Source organism: Pristiophorus japonicus, chromosome 3 (assembly GCF_044704955.1).
Source record: "Pristiophorus japonicus isolate sPriJap1 chromosome 3, sPriJap1.hap1, whole genome shotgun sequence".
In the NCBI taxonomy this organism is placed as follows: Eukaryota; Metazoa; Chordata; class Chondrichthyes; family Pristiophoridae; genus Pristiophorus; species Pristiophorus japonicus.
In genome coordinates this window covers 326,845,197-326,868,205 of record NC_091979.1, presented here as the reverse complement: position 1 = coordinate 326,868,205, position 23,009 = coordinate 326,845,197, and the positions used below count along the sequence as shown (strand labels likewise).

The 23,009-nt window shown below is 43.2% G+C and overlaps 9 non-coding genes across 9 annotated transcripts; all 9 read right to left on the bottom strand.

Moving 5' to 3' along the window:
* Window positions 1-413: 413 nt before the first annotated feature.
* Window positions 414-486, bottom strand: trnav-cac (transfer RNA valine (anticodon CAC)). Its single transcript has one exon. It is a non-coding gene; the product is annotated as a tRNA-Val (tRNA).
* A 2,674-nt stretch (window positions 487-3,160) lies between these two features.
* On the bottom strand, window positions 3,161-3,233 carry trnav-aac (transfer RNA valine (anticodon AAC)). The gene has a single exon. It is a non-coding gene; the product is annotated as a tRNA-Val (tRNA).
* A 2,676-nt stretch (window positions 3,234-5,909) lies between these two features.
* Window positions 5,910-5,982, bottom strand: trnav-aac (transfer RNA valine (anticodon AAC)). The gene has a single exon. It is a non-coding gene; the product is annotated as a tRNA-Val (tRNA).
* Window positions 5,983-8,655: 2,673 nt separating this feature from the next.
* Window positions 8,656-8,728, bottom strand: trnav-cac (transfer RNA valine (anticodon CAC)). The gene has a single exon. It is a non-coding gene; the product is annotated as a tRNA-Val (tRNA).
* A 1,537-nt stretch (window positions 8,729-10,265) lies between these two features.
* trnav-aac (transfer RNA valine (anticodon AAC)) lies at window positions 10,266-10,338 on the bottom strand. Its single transcript has one exon. It is a non-coding gene; the product is annotated as a tRNA-Val (tRNA).
* Window positions 10,339-13,012: 2,674 nt separating this feature from the next.
* trnav-aac (transfer RNA valine (anticodon AAC)) lies at window positions 13,013-13,085 on the bottom strand. Its single transcript has one exon. It is a non-coding gene; the product is annotated as a tRNA-Val (tRNA).
* Window positions 13,086-15,759: 2,674 nt separating this feature from the next.
* trnav-aac (transfer RNA valine (anticodon AAC)) lies at window positions 15,760-15,832 on the bottom strand. The gene has a single exon. It is a non-coding gene; the product is annotated as a tRNA-Val (tRNA).
* A 2,565-nt stretch (window positions 15,833-18,397) lies between these two features.
* trnav-aac (transfer RNA valine (anticodon AAC)) lies at window positions 18,398-18,470 on the bottom strand. The gene has a single exon. It is a non-coding gene; the product is annotated as a tRNA-Val (tRNA).
* Window positions 18,471-21,035: 2,565 nt separating this feature from the next.
* On the bottom strand, window positions 21,036-21,108 carry trnav-aac (transfer RNA valine (anticodon AAC)). Its single transcript has one exon. It is a non-coding gene; the product is annotated as a tRNA-Val (tRNA).
* Window positions 21,109-23,009: the final 1,901 nt, after the last annotated feature.

Below are 23,009 nucleotides of genomic sequence, written 5' to 3'. Positions count from 1 at the left end.
GCTGCATTCTCCGCTTTCCGCCGGCAGCGGCTGATTGGAGAGTGTGGGAGCGGAAGTTAGGGCTTGTCCCGCCCTCACTCACTCTGGAGCTGGGGAAGAGCGATTAGTCGATGGGTTTGTTTGTGGCTTTAATTTTCTGGTGTGAAGCGTGGTGGCGTGGCAGGATCCTTTAATAATCTCTCACAGCTGACCTGAATGCACGGAATGTGCAGCTTTGAGATATGGTTTCTCCAGCGTCAGGGCTGGAAACGGGAGGGAGTGAGAGACACTGTGTAGAATTTGAGTGTGAACAGAACTGTGGAGAGAAATCATCAAATGGAACAGCATCGTGAGACACTGCACTCTGTTAATATTGAACCACCAATATGAATGATTTAATTTTATCGAATCATTAATTGAACACTTTTGCATAATGTTTCCACCCGGTTTCGAACCGGGGACCTTTCGCGTGTGAGGCGAACGTGATAACCACTACACTACGGAAACGCTGCGGCAGTAACATTGTTGGGAACATAACCAGAGCTTTAACCTCAACAGCTGGACTACACTTCTGGAGTTTGTGTCACGACAATAGAATAACGGTGCGATATTTAGCAAGGTTGTGAGTGTGGCAGGAATTGATCACGTGTTTCTCTGCCTTTATACATAGGAACAGGAGTGGCCATTCCTCAGCAAGTGGTTAGAATCTGGAATACACTGCTCTAAAGGGCGGTGGAGTCAGACTCAATCTTATCTTTTAAAACGGAGTTGGATAAGTATCCGAATGCAAAAAATTGCACAGCTGTGGGTAAATGACAGGGGAGTGAGACTTGTTGAGAGTTGGCATGGGCTCGACGGGCTGCAACCATTCCGTTATTCTTTGATTGTATACGTTAGTGGCACATTTAATAGTGTGCATGTCAGCAGAATATTGAAAGGGACATGGATTCAGTAGGCACAACGAGAGGCATCTGATTCAGAAGATTCGGGTGCACGAAAATTCGGGTTTAATGACTTTAAAAGCATCATTTTTCTTTTGTGAAGATTCGGTCAGAGTAATGTTTGAAAAAGAATTTTTTGCTTAAAGGGGCTCAGCACTTCATTTTCTTTTTGGCTGTTAGGGCCACACTTCTTTTCGATGGTATTCTTCCAGAATGTATATTTTCTTTGCTGTTTCACAATAACCAGTCCCTTGCACTGCAGTCTATCTCACTGTTTCCAACGTCTCATGTACATGTTACCAGCAATGAACATTTTGAAGCAGATTTCTAAAGCACAGTGTCCAAAATGGTTTATGGATTCAGAGGTAAAGTGCAGAGCACAGATAAGTTATTCAATTAAGGATTCTCCTTCAGTTAACATTTCTTTAGTTGTGCAAATGAAGATCATCAGTCAATTAATGATGTTTTCCCATGAAGGCAGTATAACATTTAATGATTATGCATTTTCTAAGTAAAAGCCCATGTGATTCAGGGCGAAGTGGCAAATTGGATCCAAATTTGGCTCAGAGGCAGGAAGCAAAGGGTAATGTTTGATGGGTGTTTTTGTGACTGGAAGGATGTTTCCAGTGTGGTTCCACAGTTTTCAGTGCCAGATCCATTGCTTTTTATGGTATTTATCAATGATCTAAACTTGAATATAAGTATTATGATTACGAAGTTTTCAGGTGTTATAAAAATAGGCAGTGTGGTTGATAATGAAGAAGAAAGCTGGAGACTCCAGGAAGATATCAATCAACTGATAAGGGGGTAGAGCAGTGGCAAATTGAATTTAATCCAGAGATGTGAGAGATCGCGCATTTGTGGAGGGCTAACAAGGAAAGGGAATACACATCAACTGGTATGACATTGATAAGTGTAGAGAAACAAAGGTAACTGGGATTGCTTGTCCACAGATCCCTGAAGGTAGCTGGCCAGTTGGAAAAGTTGATGAAGAATTCATATGGAATGGTTGCATTTATTGGCAGAAGCAAGGAACAGAAAAGCAAGTGGTTTATGCTAGAACTGTATAAAATTCTGGTTAGGCCACAGCTGGAGTACTGCGTGCAGTTCTGGTCACCGCATTGATGGAAGAACGTGAATACGCTGGAGAGGGTACAGAGGAGATTTACGTAGATGTTGCCGGGAGTGGAGCAACTTTGCTATGAGGACAGATTGGATAGGATGGGTTTGTTTTCCTTGGAACAGAGGAGGCTGATGGGCGACCGCATTGAGGTGTATAAAAATAGGAGGGGCCTAGATATTGTTGATTAAAAGGGTCTATTTCACATAGTGGAGTGGTCAACAACCAGGCTGCATAATTTAAAAGTAATTAGTGTAAGGGTTAAAGGGGATTTGAAGTGAACATTCTGCATGCAGATGTTTGTGGGGGTCTCAAACTCACTGCCTGAAAGTGTGGTGCAGGCAGAAACCCTCACCACATTTAACCAGTTCTGAGATGTGCACATGAAATGCAATAAGGTGCAGGGGTACACACCTAAAACTGGGCATTTGTTGGCTGGTGCAGATACGATAGGCTTAAATGACTCCTTCCATGCTGTAAACCTCTATGATTATATAATTATCGGTTAGGATTACTTTCATGATGCAAAACGTGGCAATCAGATAATTAATGGTGTTTCCAGTGAAGAAGTGTTCGTGCAAGCTGGGTCTCGAACTCAGGAAGCTGAGATGAAGCATCTTATGAGGCTGCTGTTCGGTGTACGGGGAGCGTTCTCTCGAACGCTGGCATTTTGCAGCCCAGTGAAGAGCGGTAAACCGCTGTTTGATGCTGCATTCTCCGCTTTCCGCCGGCAGCGGCTGATTGGAGAGTGTGGGAGCGGAAGTTAGGGCTTTTCCCGCCCTCACTCACGCTGGAGCTGGGGAAGAGCGATTAGTCGATGGGTTTGTTTGTGGCTTTAATTTTCTGTTGTGAAGCGTGGTATCGTGGCAGGATGCTTTCATAATCTCTCACAGCTGACCTGAATGTACGGAATGTGCAGCTTTGAGATATGGTTTCTCCAGCGTCAGGGCTGGAAACGGGAGGGAGTGAGAGACACTGTGTAGAATTTGAGTGTGAACAGAACTGTAGAGAGAAATCAGCAAATGGAACAGCATCGTGAGACACTGCACTCTGTTAACATTGAACCACTAATGTGAATGATTTAATTTTATCTTATCATTAATTGAACACGTTTGCAAAATGTTTCCGCCCGGTTTCGAACCGGGGACCTTTCGCGTGTTAGGCGAACGTGATAACCACTACACTACGGAAACGCTGTGGCAGTAACATTGTTGGGAACATAACCAGAGCTTTAACCTCAACAGCTGGACTACACTTCTGGAGCTTGTGTCACGAGAATAGAATAACGGTGCTATATTTAGCAAGGTTGTGAGTGTGGCAGGAATTGATCCCGTGTTTCTCTGCCTTTATACATAGGAACAGGAGTGGCCATTCCTCAGCAAGTGGTTAGAATCTGGAATACACTTCTCTAAAGGGCGGTGGAGTCAGACTCAATCTTATCTTTCAAAACGGAGTTGGATAAGTATCCGAATGAAAAAAATTGCACAGCTGTGGGTAAATGACAGGGGAGTGAGACTTGTTGAGAGTTGGCATGGGCTCGACGGGCTGCATCCATTCCCTTATTCATTGATTCTATAAGTTAGTGGCACATTTAATAGTGTGCATGTCAGCAGAATATTGAAAGGGACATGGATTCAGTCGGCACAACGAGAGGCATCTGATTCAGAAGATTCGGGTGCACGAAAATTCGGGTTTAATGACTTTAAAAGCATAATTTTTGTTTTGTGAAGATTCGGTCAGAGAAATGTTTGGGAAAAGAAGTTTTTGCTGAAAAGGGCTCAGCACTTCATCTTCTTTTTGGCTGTTAGGGCCACACTTCTTTTCGATGGTATTCTTCCAGAATGTATATTTTCTTTGCTGTTTCACAATAACCAGTGCCTTGCACTACAGTCTATCTCACTGTGACCAACGTCTCATATACATGTTACCAGCAATGAACATTTTGAAGCAGACTTCTAAAGCACAGTGTCCAAAATGGTTTATGGATTCAGAGCTAAAGTGCAGAGCACAGATAAGTTATTCAATTAAGGACTCTCCTTCAGTTAACATTTCTTTAGTTGTGCAAATGAAGATCATCAGTCAATTAATGATGTTTTCCCATGAAGGCAGGATAACATTTAATGATTATGCATTTTCTAAGTAAAAGCCCATGTGATTCAGGGAGAAGTGGCAAATTGGATCCAAATTTGGCTCACAGGCAGGAAGCAAAGGGTAATGTTTGATGGGTGTTTTTGTGACTGGAAGCATGTTTCCAGTGGGGTTCCACAGTTTTCAGTGCCAGATCCATTGCTTTTTATGGTATTTATCAATGATCTCAACTTGAATATAAGTGTTATGATTTCGAAGTTTTCAGGTGTTATTAAAATAGGCAGTGTGGTTGATAATGAAGAAGAAAGCTGGAGACTCCAGGTAGATATCAATCAACTGATAAAGGGGTAGAGCAGTGGCAAATTGATATTTAAACCAGAGATGTGAGAGATCGCGCATTTGTGGAGGGCTAACAAGGAAAGGGAATACACATCAACTGGTATGACATTGAGAAGTGTAGAGGAACAAAGGTAACTGGGATTGCTTGTCCACAGATCCCTGAAGGTAGCTGACCAGTTGGAAAAGTTGATTAAGAAGTCATATGGAATGGTTGCATTTATTGGCAGAAGCAAGGAACAGAACAGCAAGTGGGTTGTGCTAGAACTGTATAAAATTCTGGTTAGGCCACAGCTGGAGTACTGCGTGCAGTTCTGGTCACCGCATTGAAGGAAGAACGTGAATACGCTGGAGAGGGTACAGAGGAGATTTACGTAGATGTTGCCGGGAGTGGAGCAACTTTGCTATGAGGACAGATTGGATAGGATGGGTTTATTTTCCTTGGAACAGAGGAGGCTGATGGGCGACCGCATCGAGGTGTATAAAAATAGGAGAGGCCTAGATATTGTTGATTAAAAGGGTCTATTTCACATAGTGGAGTGGTCAACAACCAGGCTGCATAATTTAAAAGTAATTAGTGTAAGGTTTAAAGGGGATTTGAAGTGAACATTCTGCATGCAGATGTTTGTGGAGGTCTCAAACTCACTGCCTGAAAGTGTGGTGCAGGCAGAAACCCTCACCACATTTAACCAGTTCTTAGATGTGCACATGAAATGCATTAAGGTGCAGGGGTACACACCTAAAACTGGGCATTTGTTGGCCGGTGCAGATACGATGGGCGTAAATGACTCATTCCATGCTGTAAACCTCGATGATTATATAATTATCGGTTAGGATTACTTTCATGATGCAAAACGTGGCAATCAGATAATTAATGCTGTTTCCAGTGAAGAAGTGTTCGTGCAAGCTGGGGCTCGAACTCAGGAAGCTGAGATGAAGCATCTTATGAGGCTGCTGTTCGGAGCACGGGGAGCGTTGTCTGGAACGGTGGCATTTTGCAGCCCAGTGAAGGGCGGTAAACCGCTGTTTGATGCTGCATTCTCCGCTTTCCGCCGGCAGCGGCTGATTGGAGAGTGTGGGAGCGGAAGTTAGGGCTTGTCCCGCCCTCACTCACTCTGGAGTTGAGGAAGAGCGATTAGTCGATGGGTTTGTTTGTGGCTTTAATTTTCTGTTGTGAAGCGTGGTGGCGTGGCAGGATCCTTTAATAATCTCTCACAGCTGACCTGAATGCACGGAATGTGCAGCTTTGAGATATGGTTTCTCCAGCGTCAGGGCTGGAAACGGGAGGGAGTGAGAGACACTGTGTAGAATTTGAGTGTGAACAGAACTGTAGAGAGAAATCAGCAAATGGAACAGCATCGTGAGACACTGCACTCTGTTAACATTGAACAACTAATATGAATGATTTAATTTTATCTTCTCATTAATTGAACACGTTTGCATAATGTTTCCGCCCTGTTTCGAACCGGGGACTTTTCGCGTGTTAGGCGAACGTGATAACCACTACACTACGGAAACGCTGTGGCATTAAGATTGTTGGGAACATAACCAGAGCTTTAACCTCAACAGCTGGACGACACTTCTGGAGCTTGTGTCACGAGAATAGAATGACGGTGCTATATTTAGCAAGGTTGTGAGTGTGGCAGGAATTGATCCCGTGTTTCTCTGCCTTTATACATAGGAACAGGAGTGGCCATTCCTCAGCAAGTGGTTAGAATCTGGAATACACTGCTCTAAAGCGCGGTGGAGTCAGACTCAATCTTATCTTTCAAAACGGAGTTGGATAAGTATCCGAATGAAAAAAATTGCACAGCTGTGGGTAAAAGACAGGGGAGTGAGACTTGTTGAGAGTTGGCATGGGCTCGACGGGCTGCATCCATTCCCTTATGCTTTGATTCTATAAGTTAGTGGCACATTTAATAGTGTGCATGTCAGCAGAATATTGAAAGGGACATGGATTCAGTCGGCACAACGAGAGGCATCTGATTCAGAAGATTCCGGTGCATGAAAATTCGGGTTTAATGACTTTAAAAGCATCATTTTTCTTTTGTGAAGATTCGGTCAGAGAAATGTTTGAAAAATAATTTTTTGCTGAAAAGGGCTCAGCACTTCATCTTCTTTTTTGCTGTTAGGGCCACACTTCTTTTCGATGGTATTCTTCCAGAATGTATATTTTCTTTGCTGTTTCACAATAACCAGTCCCTTGCACTGCAGTCTATCTCACTGTTTCCAACGTCTCGTATACATGTTACCAGCAATGAACATTTTGAAGCAGACTTCTAAAGCACAGTGTCCAAAATGGTTTATGGATTCAGAGGTAAAGTGCAGAGCACAGATAAGTTATTCAATTAAGGATTCTCCTTCAGTTAACATTTCTTTAGTTGTGCAAATGAAGATCATCAGTCAATTAATGATGTTTTCCCATGAAGGCAGGATAACATTTAATGATTATGCATTTTCTAAGTAAAAGCCCATGTGATTCAGGGCGAAGTGGCAAATTGGAACCAAATTTGGCTCAGAGGCAGGAAGCAAAAGGTAATGTTTGATGGGTGTTTTTGTGACTGGAAGGATGTTTCCAATGGGGTTCCACAGTTTTCAGTGCCAGATCCATTGCTTTTTTTGGTAGTTATCAATGATCTAAACTTGATTATAGGTGTTATGATTACGAAGTTTTCAGGTGTTATTAAAATAGGCAGTGTGGTTGATAATGAAGAAGAAAGCTGGAGACTCCAGGAAGATATCAATCAACTCATAAGGGGGTAGAGAAGTGGCAAATTGAATTTAATCCAGAGATGTGAGAGATCGCGCATTTGTGGAGGGCTAACAAGGAAAGGGAATACACATCAACTGGTATGACATTGAGAAGTGTAGAGGAACAAAGGTAACTGGGATTGCTTGTCCAGAGATCCCTGAAGGCAGCTGACCAGTTGGAAAAGTTGATTAAGAAGTCATATGGAATGGTTGCATTTATTGGCAGAAGCAAGGAACAGAACAGCAAGTGGGTTGTGCTAGAACTGTATAAAATTCTGGTTAGGCCACAGCTGGAGTACTGCGTGCAGTTCTGGTCACCGCATTGAAGGAAGAACGTGAATACGCTGGAGAGGGTACAGAGGAGATTTACGTAGATGTTGCCGGGAGTGGAGCAACTTTGCTATGAGGACAGATTGGATAGGATGGGTTTGTTTTCCTTGGAAAGAGGAGGCTGATGGGCGACCGCATTGAGGTGTATAAAAATAGGAGAGGCCTAGATTTTGTTGATTAAAAGGGTCTATTTCACATAGTGGAGTGGTCAACAACCAGGCTGCATAATTTAAAAGTAATTAGTGTAAGGGTTAAAGGGGATTTGAAGTGAACATTCTGCATGCAGATGTTTGTGGGGGTCTCAAACTCACTGCCTGAAAGTGTGGTGCAGGCAGAAACCCTCACCACATTTAACCAGTTCTTAGATGTGCACATGAAATGCAATAAGGTGCAGGGGAACACACCTAAAACTGGGCATTTGTTGGCCGGTGCAGATACGATGGGCGTAAATGACTCCTTCCATGCTGTAAACCTCTATGATTATATAATTATCGGTTAGGATTACTTTCATGATGCAAAACGTGGCAATCAGATAATTAATGCTGTTTCCAGTGAAGAAGTGTTCGTGCAAGCTGGGGCTCGAACTCATGAAGCTGAGATGAAGCATCTTATGAGGCTGCTGTTCGGAGCACGGGGAGCGTTGTATGGAACGGTGGCATTTTGCAGCCCAGTGAAGGGCGGTAAACCGCTGTTTGATGCTGCATTCTCCGCTTTCCGCCGGCAGCGGCTGATTGGAGAGTGTGGGAGCGGAAGTTAGGGCTTGTCCCGCCCTCACTCACTCTGGAGCTGAGGAAGAGCGATTAGTCGATGGGTTTGTTTGTGGCTTTAATTTTCTGTTGTGAAGCGTGGTGGCGTGGCAGGATCCTTTAATAATCTCTCACAGCTGACCTGAATGCACGGAATGTGCAGCTTTGAGATATGGTTTCTCCAGCGTCAGGGCTGGAAACGGGAGGGAGTGAGAGACACTGTGTAGAATTTGAATGTGAACAGAACTGTGGAGAGAAATCATCAAATGGAACAGCATCGTGAGACACTGCACTCTGTTAATATTGAACCACCAATATGAATGATTTAATTTTATCGAATCATGAATTGAACACTTTTGCATAATGTTTCCACCCGGTTTCGAACCGGGGACCTTTCGCGTGTGAGGCGAACGTGATAACCACTACACTACGGAAACGCTGCGGCAGTAACATTGTTGGGAACATAACCAGAGCTTTAACCTCAACAGCTGGACTACACTTCTGGAGTTTGTGTCACGAGAATAGAATAACGGTGCGATATTTAGCAAGGTTGTGAGTGTGGCAGGAATTGATCACGTGTTTCTCTGCCTTTATACATAGGAACAGGAGTGGCCATTCCTCAGCAAGTGGTTAGAATCTGGAATACACTGCTCTAAAGGGCGGTGGAGTCAGACTCAATCTTATCTTTTAAAACGGAGTTGGATAAGTATCCGAATGCAAAAAATTGCACAGCTGTGGGTAAATGACAGGGGAGTGAGACTTGTTGAGAGTTGGCATGGGCTCGACGGGCTGCAACCATTCCGTTATTCTTTGATTGTATACGTTAGTGGCACATTTAATAGTGTGCATGTCAGCAGAATATTGAAAGGGACATGGATTGAGTAGGCACAACGAGAGGCATCTGATTCAGAAGATTCGGTTGCACGAAAATTCGGGTTTAATGACTTTAAAAGCATCATTTTTGTTTTGTGAAGATTCGGTCAGAGAAATGTTTGGGAAAAGAATTTTTTGCTGAAAAGGACTCAGCACTTCATCTTCTTTTTGGCTGTTCGGGTCACACTTCTTTTGGATGGTATTCTTCCAGAATGTATATTTTCTTTGCTGTTTCACAATAATCAGTCCCTTGCACTACAGTCTATTTCACTGTTTCCAACTTCCCATGTACATGTTACCAGCAATGAACATTTTGAAGCAGGCAGAAACCCTCACCACATTTAACAAGTTCTTAGACGTGCACATGAAATGCAATAAGGTGCAGGGGTGCTCACCTAAAACTTGGCATTTGTTGGCCGGTGCAGATACGATGGGCTTAAATGACTCCTTCCATGCTGTAAACCTCTATGATTATATAATTATCGGTTAGGATTACTTTCATAATGCAAAACGTGGCAATCAGATAATTAATGGTGTTTCCAGTGAAGAAGTGTTCATGCAAGCTGGGGCTCGAACTCAGGAAGCTGAGATGAAGCATCTTATGAGGCTGCTGTTCGGAGCACGGGGAGCGTTGTCTCGAACGGTGGCATTTTGCAGCCCAGTGAAGGGCGGTAAACCGCTGTTTGATGCTGCATTCTCCGCTTTCCGCCGGCAGCGGCTGATTGGAGAGTGTGGGAGCGGAAGTTAGGGCTTGTCCCGCCCTCACTCACTCAGGAGCTGGGGAAGAGCGATTAGTCGATGGGTTTGTTTGTGGCTTTAATTTTCTGCTGTGAAGCGTGGTGGCGTGGCAGCATCCTTTAATAATCTCTCACAGCTGACCTGAATGCACGGAATGTGCAGCTTTGAGATATGGTTTCTCCAGCATCAGGGCTGGAAACGGGAGGGAGTGAGAGACACTGTGTAGAATTTGAGTGTGAACAGAACTGTAGAGAGAAATCAGCAAATGGAACAGCATCGTGAGACACTGCACTCTGTTAATATTGAACCACGAATATGAATGATTTAATTTTATCTGATCATTAATTGAACACGTTTGCATAATGTTTCCGGCCGGTTTCGAACCGGGGACCTTTCGCGTGTTAGGCGAACATGATAACCACTACACTACGGAAACGCTGTTGCATTAACATTGTTGGGAACATAACCAGAGCTTTAACCTCAACAGCTGGACTACACTTCTGGAGCTTGTGTCACGAGAATCGAACAACGGTGCTACATTTGGCAAGGTTGTGAGTGTGGCAGGAATTCATCCCGTGTTTCTCTGCCTTTATACATAGGAACAGGAGTGGCCATTCCTCAGCAAGTGGTTAGAATCTGGAATACACTTCTCTAAAGGGCGGTGGAGTCAGACTCAATCTTATCTTTCAAAACGGAGTTGGATAAGTATCCAAATGAAAAAAATTGCACAGCTGTGTGTAAATGACAGGGGCGTGAGATTTGTTGAGAGTTGGCATGGGCTCGACGGGCTGCATCCATTCCCTTATTCTTTGATTCTATAAGTTAGTGGCACATTTAATAGTGTGCATGTCAGCAGAATATTGAAAGGGACATGGATTCAGTCGGCACAACGAGAGGCATCTGATTCAGAAGATTCGGGTGCACGAAAATTCGGGTTTAATGACTTTAAAAGCATCATTTTTCTTTTGTGAAGATTCGGTCAGAGAAATGTTTGAAAAAGAATTTTTTGCTTAAAGGGGCTCAGCACTTCATTTTCTTTTTGGCTGTTAGGGCCACACTTCTTTTCGATGGTATTCTTCCAGAATGTATATTTTCTTTGCTGTTTCACAATAACCAGTCCCTTGCACTGCAGTCTATCTCACTGTTTCCAACGTCTCATGTACATGTTACCAGCAATGAACATTTTGAAGCAGACTTCTAAAGCACAGTGTCCAAAATGGTTTATGGATTCAGAGGTAAAGTGCAGAGCACAGATAAGTTATTCAATTAAGGATTCTCCTTCAGTTAACATTTCTTTAGTTGTGCAAATGAAGATCATCAGTCAATTAATGATGTTTTCCCATGAAGGCAGTATAACATTTAATGATTATGCATTTTCTAAGTAAAAGCCCATGTGATTCAGGGCGAAGTGGCAAATTGGATCCAAATTTGGCTCAGAGGCAGGAAGCAAAGGGTAATGTTTGATGGGTGTTTTTGTGACTGGAAGGATGTTTCCAGTGTGGTTCCACAGTTTTCAGTGCCAGATCCATTGCTTTTTATGGTATTTATCAATGATCTAAACTTGAATATAAGTATTATGATTACGAAGTTTTCAGGTGTTATTAAAATAGGCAGTGTGGTTGATAATGAAGAAGAAAGCTGGAGACTCCAGGAAGATATCAATCAACTCATAAGGGGGTAGAGCAGTGGCAAATTGAATTTAATCCAGAGATGTGAGAGATCGCGCATTTGTGGAGGGCTAACAAGGAAAGGGAATACACATCAACTGGTATGACATTGATAAGTGTAGAGAAACAAAGGTAACTGGGATTGCTTGTCCACAGATCCCTGAAGGTAGCTGGCCAGTTGGAAAAGTTGATGAAGAATGCATATGGAATGGTTGCATTTATTGGCAGAAGCAAGGAACAGAAAAGCAAGTGGGTTATGCTAGAACTGTATAAAATTCTGGTTAGGCCACAGCTGGAGTACTGCGTGCAGTTCTGGTCACCGCATTGATGGAAGAACGTGAATACGCTGGAGAGGGTACAGAGGAGATTTACGTCGATGTTGCCGGGAGTGGAGCAACTTTGCTATGAGGACAGATTGGATAGGATGGGTTTGTTTTCCTTGGAACAGAGGAGGCTGATGGGCGACCGCATTGAGGTGTATAAAAATAGGAGGGGCCTAGATATTGTTGATTAAAAGGGTCTATTTCACATAGTGGAGTGGTCAACAACCAGGCTGCATAATTTAAAAGTAATTAGTGTAAGGGTTAAAGGGGATTTGAAGTGAACATTCTGCATGCAGATGTTTGTGGGGGTCTCAAACTCACTGCCTGAAAGTGTGGTGCAGGCAGAAACCCTCACCACATTTAACCAGTTCTGAGATGTGCACATGAAATGCAATAAGGTGCAGGGGTACACACCTAAAACTGGGCATTTGTTGGCCGGTGCAGATACGATAGGCTTAAATGACTCCTTCCATGCTGTAAACCTCTATGATTATATAATTATCGGTTAGGATTACTTTCATGATGCAAAACGTGGCAATCAGATAATTAATGGTGTTTCCAGTGAAGAAGTGTTCGTGCAAGCTGGGGCTCGAACTCAGGAAGCTGAGATGAAGCATCTTATGAGGCTGCTGTTCGGTGTACGGGGAGCGTTCTCTCGAACGCTGGCATTTTGCAGCCCAGTGAAGAGCGGTAAACCGCTGTTTGATGCTGCATTCTCCGCTTTCCGACGGCAGCGGCTGATTGGAGAGTGTGGGAGCGGAAGTTAGGGCTTTTCCCGCCCTCACTCACGCTGGAGCTGGGGAAGAGCGATTAGTCGATGGGTTTGTTTGTGGCTTTAATTTTCTGTTGTGAAGCGTGGTGGCGTGGCAGGATGCTTTCATAATCTCTCACAGCTGACCTGAATGTACGGAATGTGCAGCTTTGAGATATGGTTTCTCCAGCGTCAGGGCTGGAAACGGGAGGGAGTGAGAGACACTGTGTAGAATTTGAGTGTGAACAGAACTGTAGAGAGAAATCAGCAAATGGAACAGCATCGTGAGACACTGCACTCTGTTAACATTGAACAACTAATATGAATGATTTAATTTTATCTTCTCATTAATTGAACACGTTTGCATAATGTTTCCGCCCGGTTTCGAACCGGGGACTTTTCGCGTGTTAGGCGAACGTGATAACCACTACACTACGGAAACGCTGTGGCATTAAGTTTGTTGGGAACATAACCAGAGCTTTAACCTCAACAGCTGGACTACACTTCTGGAGCTTGTGTCACGTGAATCGAATAACGGTGCTTTATTTAGCAAAGTTGTGAGTGTGGCAGGAATTGATCCCGTATTTCTCTGCCTTTATACATAGGAACAGGAGTGGCCATTCCTCAGCAAGTGGTTAGAATCTGGAATACACTTCTCTAAAGGGCGGTCGAGTCAGACTCAATCTTATCTTTCAAAACGGAGTTGGATAAGTATCCGAATGAAAAAAATTGCACAGCTGTGGGTAAATGACAGGGGAGTGAGACTTGTTGAGAGTTGGCATGGGCTCGACGGGCTGCATCCATTCCCTTATTCTTTGATTCTATAAGTTAGTGGCACATTTAATAGTGTGCATGTCAGCAGAATATTGAAAGGGACATGGATTCAGTCGGCACAACGAGAGGCATCTGATTCAGAAGATTCCGGTGCATGAAAATTCGGGTTTAATGACTTTAAAAGCATCATTTTTCTTTTGTGAAGATTCGGTCAGAGAAATGTTTGAAAAATAATTTTTTGCTGAAAAGGGCTCAGCACTTCATCTTCTTTTTGGCTGTTAGGGCCACACTTCTTTTCGATGGTATTCTTCCAGAATGTATATTTTCTTTGCTGTTTCACAATAACCAGTCCCTTGCACTGCAGTCTATCTCACTGTTTCCAACGTCTCATGTACATGTTACCAGCAATGAACATTTTGAAGCAGACTTCTAAAGCACAGTGTCCAAAATGGTTTATGGATTCAGAGGTAAAGAGCAGAGCACAGATAAGTTATTCAATTAAGGATTCTCCTTCAGATAATATTTCTTTAGTTGTGCAAATGAAGATCATCAGTCAATTAATGATGTTTTCCCATGAAGGCAGGATAACATTTAATGATTATGCATTTTCTAAGTAAAAGCCCATGTGATTCAAGGCGAAGTGGCAAATTGGATCCAAATTTGGCTCAGAGGCAGGAAGCAAAGGGTAATGTTTGATGGGTGTTTTTGTGACTGGAAGGATGTTTCCAGTGTGGTTCCACAGTTTTCAGTGCCAGATCCATTGCTTTTTTTGGTATTTATCAATGATCTAAACTTGAATATAGGTGTTATGATTACGAAGTTTTCAGGTGTTATTAAAATAGGCAGTGTGGTTGATAATGAAGAAGAAAGCTGGAGACTCCAGGAAGATATCAATCAACTGATAAGGGGGTAGAGCAGTGGCAAACTGAATTTAATCCAGAGATGTGAGAGATCGCGCATTTGTGGAGGGCTAACAAGGAAAGGGAATACACATCAACTGGTATGACATTGAGAAGTGTAGAGGAAAAAAGGTAACTGGGATTGCTTGTCCACAGATCCCTGAAGGTAGCTGACCAGTTGGAAAAGTTGATTAAGAATTCATATGGAATGGTTGCATTTATTGGCAGAAGCAAGGAACAGAACAGCAAGTGGGTTGTGCTAGAACTGTATTAAATTCTGGTTAGGCCACAGCTGGAGTTCTGCGTGCAGTTCTGGTCACTGCATTGAAGGAAGAATGTGAATACGCTGGAGAGGGTACAGAGGAGATTTACGTAGATGTTGCCGGGAGTGGAGCAACTTTGCTATGAGGACAGATTGGATAGGATGGGTTTGTTTTCCTTGGAACAGAGGAAGCTGATGGGCGACCGCATTGAGGTGTATAAAAATAGGAGGGGCCTAGATATTGTTGATTAAAAGAGTCTATTTCACATAGTGGAGTGGTCAACAACCAGGCTGCATAATTTAAAAGTAATTAGTGTAAGTGTTAAAGGGGATTTGAAGTGAACATTCTGCATGCAGATGTTTGTGGGGGTCTCAAACTCACTGCCTGAAAGTGTGGTGCAGGCAGAAACCCTCACCACATTTAACCAGTTCGCAGATGTGCACATGAAATGCAATAAGGTGCAGGGGTACACACCTAAAACTGGGCATTTGTTGGCCGGTGCAGATACGATGGGCGTAAATGACTCTTTCCATGCTGAAAACCTCTATGATTATATAATTATCGGTTAGGATTACTTTCATGATGCAAAACGTGGCAATCAGATAATTAATGCTGTTTCTAGTGAAGAAGTGTTCGTGCAAGCTGGGGCTCGAACTCAGGAAGCTGAGATGAAGCATCTTATGAGGCTGCTGTTCGGAGCACGGGGAGCGTTGTCTGGAACGGTGGCATTTTGCAGCCCAGTGAAGGGCGGTAAACCGCTGTTTGATGCTGCATTCTCCGCTTTCCGCCGGCAGCGGCTGATTGGAGAGTGTGGGAGCGGAAGTTAGGGCTTGTCCCGCCCTCACTCACTCTGGAGCTGAGGAAGAGCGATTAGTCGATGGGTTTGTTTGTGGCTTTAATTTTCTGTTGTGAAGCGTGGTGGCGTGGCAGGATCCTTTAATAATCTCTCACAGCTGACCTGAATGCACGGAATGTGCAGCTTTGAGATATGGTTTCTCCAGCGTCAGGATTGGAAACGGGAGGGAGTGAGAGACACTGTGTAGAATTTGAGTGTGAACAGAACTGTAGAGAGAAATCAGCAAATGGAATAGCATCGTGAGACACTGCACTCTGTTAACATTGAACCACTAATCTGAATGATTTAATTTTAACTTATAATTAATTGAACACGTTTGCATAATGTTTCCGCCCGGTTTCGAACCGGGGACCTTTCGCGTGTTAGGCGAACGTGATAACCACTACACTACGGAAACGCTGGTGCAGTAACATCGTTGGGAACTTAACCAGAGCTTTAACCTCAACAGCTGGACTACACTTCTGGAGCTTGTGTCACGAGAATCGAATAACGGTGCTATATTTAGCAAGGTTGTGAGTGTGGCAGGAATTGATCCCGTGTTTCTCTTCCTTTATACATAGGAACAGGAGTGGCCATTCCTCAGCTGTGGGTAAATGACATTGGAGTGCGACTTGTTGAGAGTTGGCATGGGCTCGACGGGCTGCAACCATTCCCTTATTCTTTGATTCTATAAGTTAGTGGCACATTTAATAGTGCGCATGTCAGCAGAATATTGAAAGGGACATGGATTCAGTCGACACAACGAGAGGCATCTGATTCAGAAGATTCCGGTGCATGAAAATTCGGGTTTAATGACGTTAAAAGCATCATTTTTCTTTTGTGAAGATTCGGTCAGAGAAATGTTTGAAAAATAATTTTTTGCTGAAAAGGGCTCAGCACTTCATCTTCTTTTTGGCTGTTAGGGCCACACTTCTTTTCGATGGTATTCTTCCAGAATGTATATTTTCTTTGCTGTTTCACAATAACCAGTCCCTTGCACTGGAGTCTATCTCACTGTTTCCAACGTCTCATGTACATGTTACCAGCAATGAACATTTTGAAGCAGACTTCTAAAGCACAGTGTCCAAAATGGTTTATGGATTCAGAGGTAAAGAGCAGAGCACAGATAAGTTATTCAATTAAGGATTCTCCTTCAGATAATATTTCTTTAGTTGTGCAAATGAAGATCATCAGTCAATTAATGATGTTTTCCCATGAAGGCAGGATAACATTTAATGATTATGCATTTTCTAAGTAAAAGCCCATGTGATTCAAGGCGAAGTGGCAAATTGGATCCAAATTTGGCTCAGAGGCAGGAAGCAAAGGGTAATGTTTGATGGGTGTTTTTGTGACTGGAAGGATGTTTCCAGTGTGGTTCCACAGTTTTCAGTGCCAGATCCATTGCTTTTTTTGGTATTTATCAATGATCTAAACTTGAATATAGGTGTTATGATTACGAAGTTTTCAGGTGTTATTAAAATAGGCAGTGTGGTTGATAATGAAGAAGAAAGCTGGAGACTCCAGGAAGATATCAATCAACTGATAAGGGGGTAGAGCAGTGGCAAACTGAATTTAATCCAGAGATGTGAGAGATCGCGCATTTGTGGAGGGCTAACAAGGAAAGGGAATACACATCAACTGGTATGACATTGAGAAGTGTAGAGGAAAAAAGGTAACTGGGATTGCTTGTCCACAGATCCCTGAAGGTAGCTGACCAGTTGGAAAAGTTGATTAAGAATTCATATGGAATGGTTGCATTTATTGGCAGAAGCAAGGAACAGAACAGCAAGTGGGTTGTGCTAGAACTGTATTAAATTCTGGTTAGGCCACAGCTGGAGTTCTGCGTGCAGTTCTGGTCACTGCATTGAAGGAAGAATGTGAATACGCTGGAGAGGGTACAGAGGAGATTTACGTAGATGTTGCCGGGAGTGGAGCAACTTTGCTATGAGGACAGATTGGATAGGATGGGTTTGTTTTCCTTGGAACAGAGGAAGCTGATGGGCGACCGCATTGAGGTGTATAAAAATAGGAGGGGCCTAGATATTGTTGATTAAAAGAGTCTATTTCACATAGTGGAGTGGTCAACAACCAGGCTGCATAATTTAAAAGTAATTAGTGTAAGGGTTAAAGGGGATTTGAAGTGAACATTCTGCATGCAGATGTTTGTGGGGGTCTCAAACTCACTGCCTGAAAGTGTGGTGCAGGCAGAAACCCTCACCACATTTAACCAGTTCGCAGATGTGCACATGAAATGCAATAAGGTGCAGGGGTACACACCTAAAACTGGGCATTTGTTGGCCGGTGCAGATACGATGGGCGTAAATGACTCTTTCCATGCTGAAAACCTCTATGATTATATAATTATCGGTTAGGATTACTTTCATGATGCAAAACGTGGCAATCAGATAATTAATGCTGTTTCTAGTGAAGAAGTGTTCGTGCAAGCTGGGGCTCGAACTCAGGAAGCTGAGATGAAGCATCTTATGAGGCTGCTGTTCGGAGCACGGGGAGCGTTGTCTGGAACGGTGGCATTTTGCAGCCCAGTGAAGGGCGGTAAACCGCTGTTTGATGCTGCATTCTCCGCTTTCCGCCGGCAGCGGCTGATTGGAGAGTGTGGGAGCGGAAGTTAGGGCTTGTCCCGCCCTCACTCACTCTGGAGCTGAGGAAGAGCGATTAGTCGATGGGTTTGTTTGTGGCTTTAATTTTCTGTTGTGAAGCGTGGTGGCGTGGCAGGATCCTTTAATAATCTCTCACAGCTGACCTGAATGCACGGAATGTGCAGCTTTGAGATATGGTTTCTCCAGCGTCAGGATTGGAAACGGGAGGGAGTGAGAGACACTGTGTAGAATTTGAGTGTGAACAGAACTGTAGAGAGAAATCAGCAAATGGAATAGCATCGTGAGACACTGCACTCTGTTAACATTGAACCACTAATCTGAATGATTTAATTTTAACTTATAATTAATTGAACACGTTTGCATAATGTTTCCGCCCGGTTTCGAACCGGGGACCTTTCGCGTGTTAGGCGAACGTGATAACCACTACACTACGGAAACGCTGGTGCAGTAACATCGTTGGGAACTTAACCAGAGCTTTAACCTCAACAGCTGGACTACACTTCTGGAGCTTGTGTCACGAGAATCGAATAACGGTGCTATATTTAGCAAGGTTGTGAGTGTGGCAGGAATTGATCCCGTGTTTCTCTTCCTTTATACATAGGAACAGGAGTGGCCATTCCTCAGCTGTGGGTAAATGACATTGGAGTGCGACTTGTTGAGAGTTGGCATGGGCTCGACGGGCTGCAACCATTCCCTTATTCTTTGATTCTATAAGTTAGTGGCACATTTAATAGTGCGCATGTCAGCAGAATATTGAAAGGGACATGGATTCAGTCGACACAACGAGAGGCATCGGATTCTGAAGATTTCGGTGCATGAAAATTCGGGTTTAATGACTTTAAAAGCATCATTTTTCTTTTGTGAAGATTCGGTCAGAGAAATGTTTGAAAAATAATTTTTTGCTGAAAAGGGCTCAGCACTTCATCTTCTTTTTGGCTGTTAGGGCCACACTTCTTTTCGATGGTATTCTTCCAGAATGTATATTTTCTTTGCTGTTTCACAATAACCAGTCCCTTGCACTGCAGTCTATCTCACTGTTTCCAACGTCTCATGTACATGTTACCAGCAATGAACATTTTGAAGCAGACTTCTAAAGCACAGTGTCCAAAATGGTTTATGGATTCAGAGGTAAAGAGCAGAGCACAGATAAGTTATTCAATTAAGGATTCTCCTTCAGATAATATTTCTTTAGTTGTGCAAATGAAGATCATCAGTCAATTAATGATGTTTTCCCATGAAGGCAGGATAACATTTAATGATTATGCATTTTCTAAGTAAAAGCCCATGTGATTCAAGGCGAAGTGGCAAATTGGATCCAAATTTGGCTCAGAGGCAGGAAGCAAAGGGTAATGTTTGATGGGTGTTTTTGTGACTGGAAGGATGTTTCCAGTGTGGTTCCACAGTTTTCAGTGCCAGATCCATTGCTTTTTTTGGTATTTATCAATGATCTAAACTTGAATATAGGTGTTATGATTACGAAGTTTTCAGGTGTTATTAAAATAGGCAGTGTGGTTGATAATGAAGAAGAAAGCTGGAGACTCCAGGAAGATATCAATCAACTGATAAGGGGGTAGAGCAGTGGCAAACTGAATTTAATCCAGAGATGTGAGAGATCGCGCATTTGTGGAGGGCTAACAAGGAAAGGGAATACACATCAACTGGTATGACATTGAGAAGTGTAGAGGAAAAAAGGTAACTGGGATTGCTTGTCCACAGATCCCTGAAGGTAGCTGACCAGTTGGAAAAGTTGATTAAGAATTCATATGGAATGGTTGCATTTATTGGCAGAAGCAAGGAACAGAACAGCAAGTGGGTTGTGCTAGAACTGTATTAAATTCTGGTTAGGCCACAGCTGGAGTTCTGCGTGCAGTTCTGGTCACTGCATTGAAGGAAGAATGTGAATACGCTGGAGAGGGTACAGAGGAGATTTACGTAGATGTTGCCGGGAGTGGAGCAACTTTGCTATGAGGACAGATTGGATAGGATGGGTTTGTTTTCCTTGGAACAGAGGAAGCTGATGGGCGACCGCATTGAGGTGTATAAAAATAGGAGGGGCCTAGATATTGTTGATTAAAAGAGTCTATTTCACATAGTGGAGTGGTCAACAACCAGGCTGCATAATTTAAAAGTAATTAGTGTAAGGGTTAAAGGGGATTTGAAGTGAACATTCTGCATGCAGATGTTTGTGGGGGTCTCAAACTCACTGCCTGAAAGTGTGGTGCAGGCAGAAACCCTCACCACATTTAACCAGTTCGCAGATGTGCACATGAAATGCAATAAGGTGCAGGGGTACACACCTAAAACTGGGCATTTGTTGGCCGGTGCAGATACGATGGGCGTAAATGACTCTTTCCATGCTGTAAACCTCTATGATTATATAATTATCGGTTAGGATTACTTTCATGATGCAAAACGTGGCAATCAGATAATTAATGGTGTTTCCAGTGAAGAAGTGTTCGTGCAAGCTGGGGCTCGAACTCAGGAAGCTGAGATCAAGCATCTTGTGAGGCTGTTGTTCGGAGCAGGTGGAGCGTTGTCTCGAACGGTGGCATTTTGAAGCCCAGTGAAGGGCGGTAAACCGCTGTTTGATGCTGCATTCTCCGCTTTCCGCCGGCAGCGGCTGATTGGAGAGTGTGGGAGCGGAAGTTAGGGCTTGTCCCGCCCTCACTCACTCTGGAGCTGGGGAAGAGCGATTAGTCGATGGGTTTGTTTGTGGCTTTAATTTTCTGTTGTGAAGCGTGGTGGCGTGGCAGGATCCTTTAATAATCTCTCACAGCTGACCTGAATGCACGGAATGTGCAGCTTTGAGATATGGTTTCTCCAGCGTCAGGGCTGGAAACGGGAGGGAGTGAGAGACACTGTGTAGAATTTGAGTGTGAACAGAACTGCAGAGAGAAATCAGCAAATGGAATAGCATCGTGAGACACTGCACTCTGTTAACATTGAACCACTAATATGAATGATTTAATTTTATCTTATCATGAATTGAACACGTTTGCATAATATTTCCGCCCGGTTTCGAACCGGGGACCTTTCGCGTGTTAGGCGAACGTGATAACCACTACACTACGGAAACGCTGTGGCAGTAACATTGTTGGGAACATAACCAGAGCTTTAACCTCAACAGCTGGACGACACTTCTGGAGCTTGTGTCACGAGAACAGAATGACGGTGCTATATTTAGCAAGGTTGTGAGTGTGGCAGGAATTGAACCCGTGTTTATCTGCCTTTATACATAGGAACAGGAGTGGCCATTCCTCAGCAAGTGGTTAGAATCTGGAATACACTTCTCTAAAGGGCGGTGGAGTCAGACTCAATCTTATCTTTCAAAACGGAGTTGGATAAGTATCCGAATGAAAAAAATTGCACAGCTGTGGGTAAATGACAGGGGAGTGAGACTTGTTGAGAGTTGGCATGGGCTCGACGGGCTGCATCCATTCCCTTATGCTTTGATTCTATAAGTTAGTGGCACATTTAATAGTGTGCATGTCAGCAGAATATTGAAAGGGACATGGATTCAGTCGGCACAACGAGAGGCATCTGATTCAGAAGATTCCGGTGCATGAAAATTCGGGTTTAATGACTTTAACAGCATCATTTTTCTTTTGTGAAGATTCGGTCAGAGAAATGTTTGAAAAAGAATTTTTTGCTGAAAAGGGCTCAGCACTTCATCTTCTTTTTGGCTGTTAGGGCCACACTTCTTTTCGATGGTATTCTTCCAGAATGTATATTTTCTTTGCTGTTTCACAATAACCAGTCCCTTGCACTGCAGTCTATCTCACTGTTTCCAACGTCTCATATACATGTTACCAGCAATGAACATTTTGAAGCAGACTTCTAAAGCACAGTGTCCAAAATGGTTTATGGATTCAGAGGTAAAGAGCAGAGCACAGATAAGTTATTCAATTAAGGATTCTCCTTCAGTTAACATTTCTTTAGTTGTGCAAATGAAGATCATAAGTCAATTAATGATGTTTTCCAATGAAGGCTGGATAACATTTAATGATTATGCATTTTCTAAGTAAAAGCCCATGTGATTCAAGGCGAAGTGGCAAATTGGATCCAAATTTGGCTCAGAGGCAGGAAGCAAAGGGTAATGTTTGATGGGTGTTTTTGTGACTGGAAGGATGTTTCCAGTGGGGTTCCACAGTTTTCAGTGCCAGATCCATTGCTTCTTATGGTATTTATCAATGATCTAAACTTGAATATAGGTGTTATGATTACGAAGTTTTCAGGTGTTATTAAAATAGGCAGTGTGGTTGATAATGAAGAAGAAAGCTGGAGACTCCAGGAAGATATCAATCAACTGATAAGGGGGTAGAGCAGTGGCAAATGGAATTTAATCCAGAGATGTGAGAGATCGCGCATTTGTGGAGGGCTAACAAGGAAAGGGAATACACATCAACTGGTATGACATTGAGAAGTGTAGAGGAACAAAGGTAACTGGGATTGCTTGTCCACAGATCCCTGAAAGTAGCTGACCAGTTGGAAAAGTTGATTAAGAAGTCATATGGAATGATTGCATTTATTGGCAGAAGCAAGGAACAGAGCAGCAAGTGGGTTGTGCAAGAACTGTATAAAATTCTGGTTAGGCCACAGCTGGAGTACTGCGTGCAGTTCTGGTCACCGCATTGAAGGAAGAACGTGAATACACTGGAGAGGGTACAGAGGAGATTTACGTAGATGGTGCCTGGAGTGGAGCAACATTGCTATGAGGACAGATTGGATAGGATGGGTTTGTTTTCCTTGGAACAGAGGAGGCTGATGGGCGACCGCATTGAGGTGTATAAAAATAGGAAAGGCCTAGATATTGTTGATTAAAAGGGTCTATTTCACATAGTGGACTGGTCAACAACCAGGCTGCATAATTTAAAAGTAATTAGTGTAAGGGTTAAAGGGGATTTGAAGTGAACATTCTGCATGCAGATGTTTGTGGGGGTTTCAAACTCACTGCCTGAAAGTGTGGTGCAGGCAGAA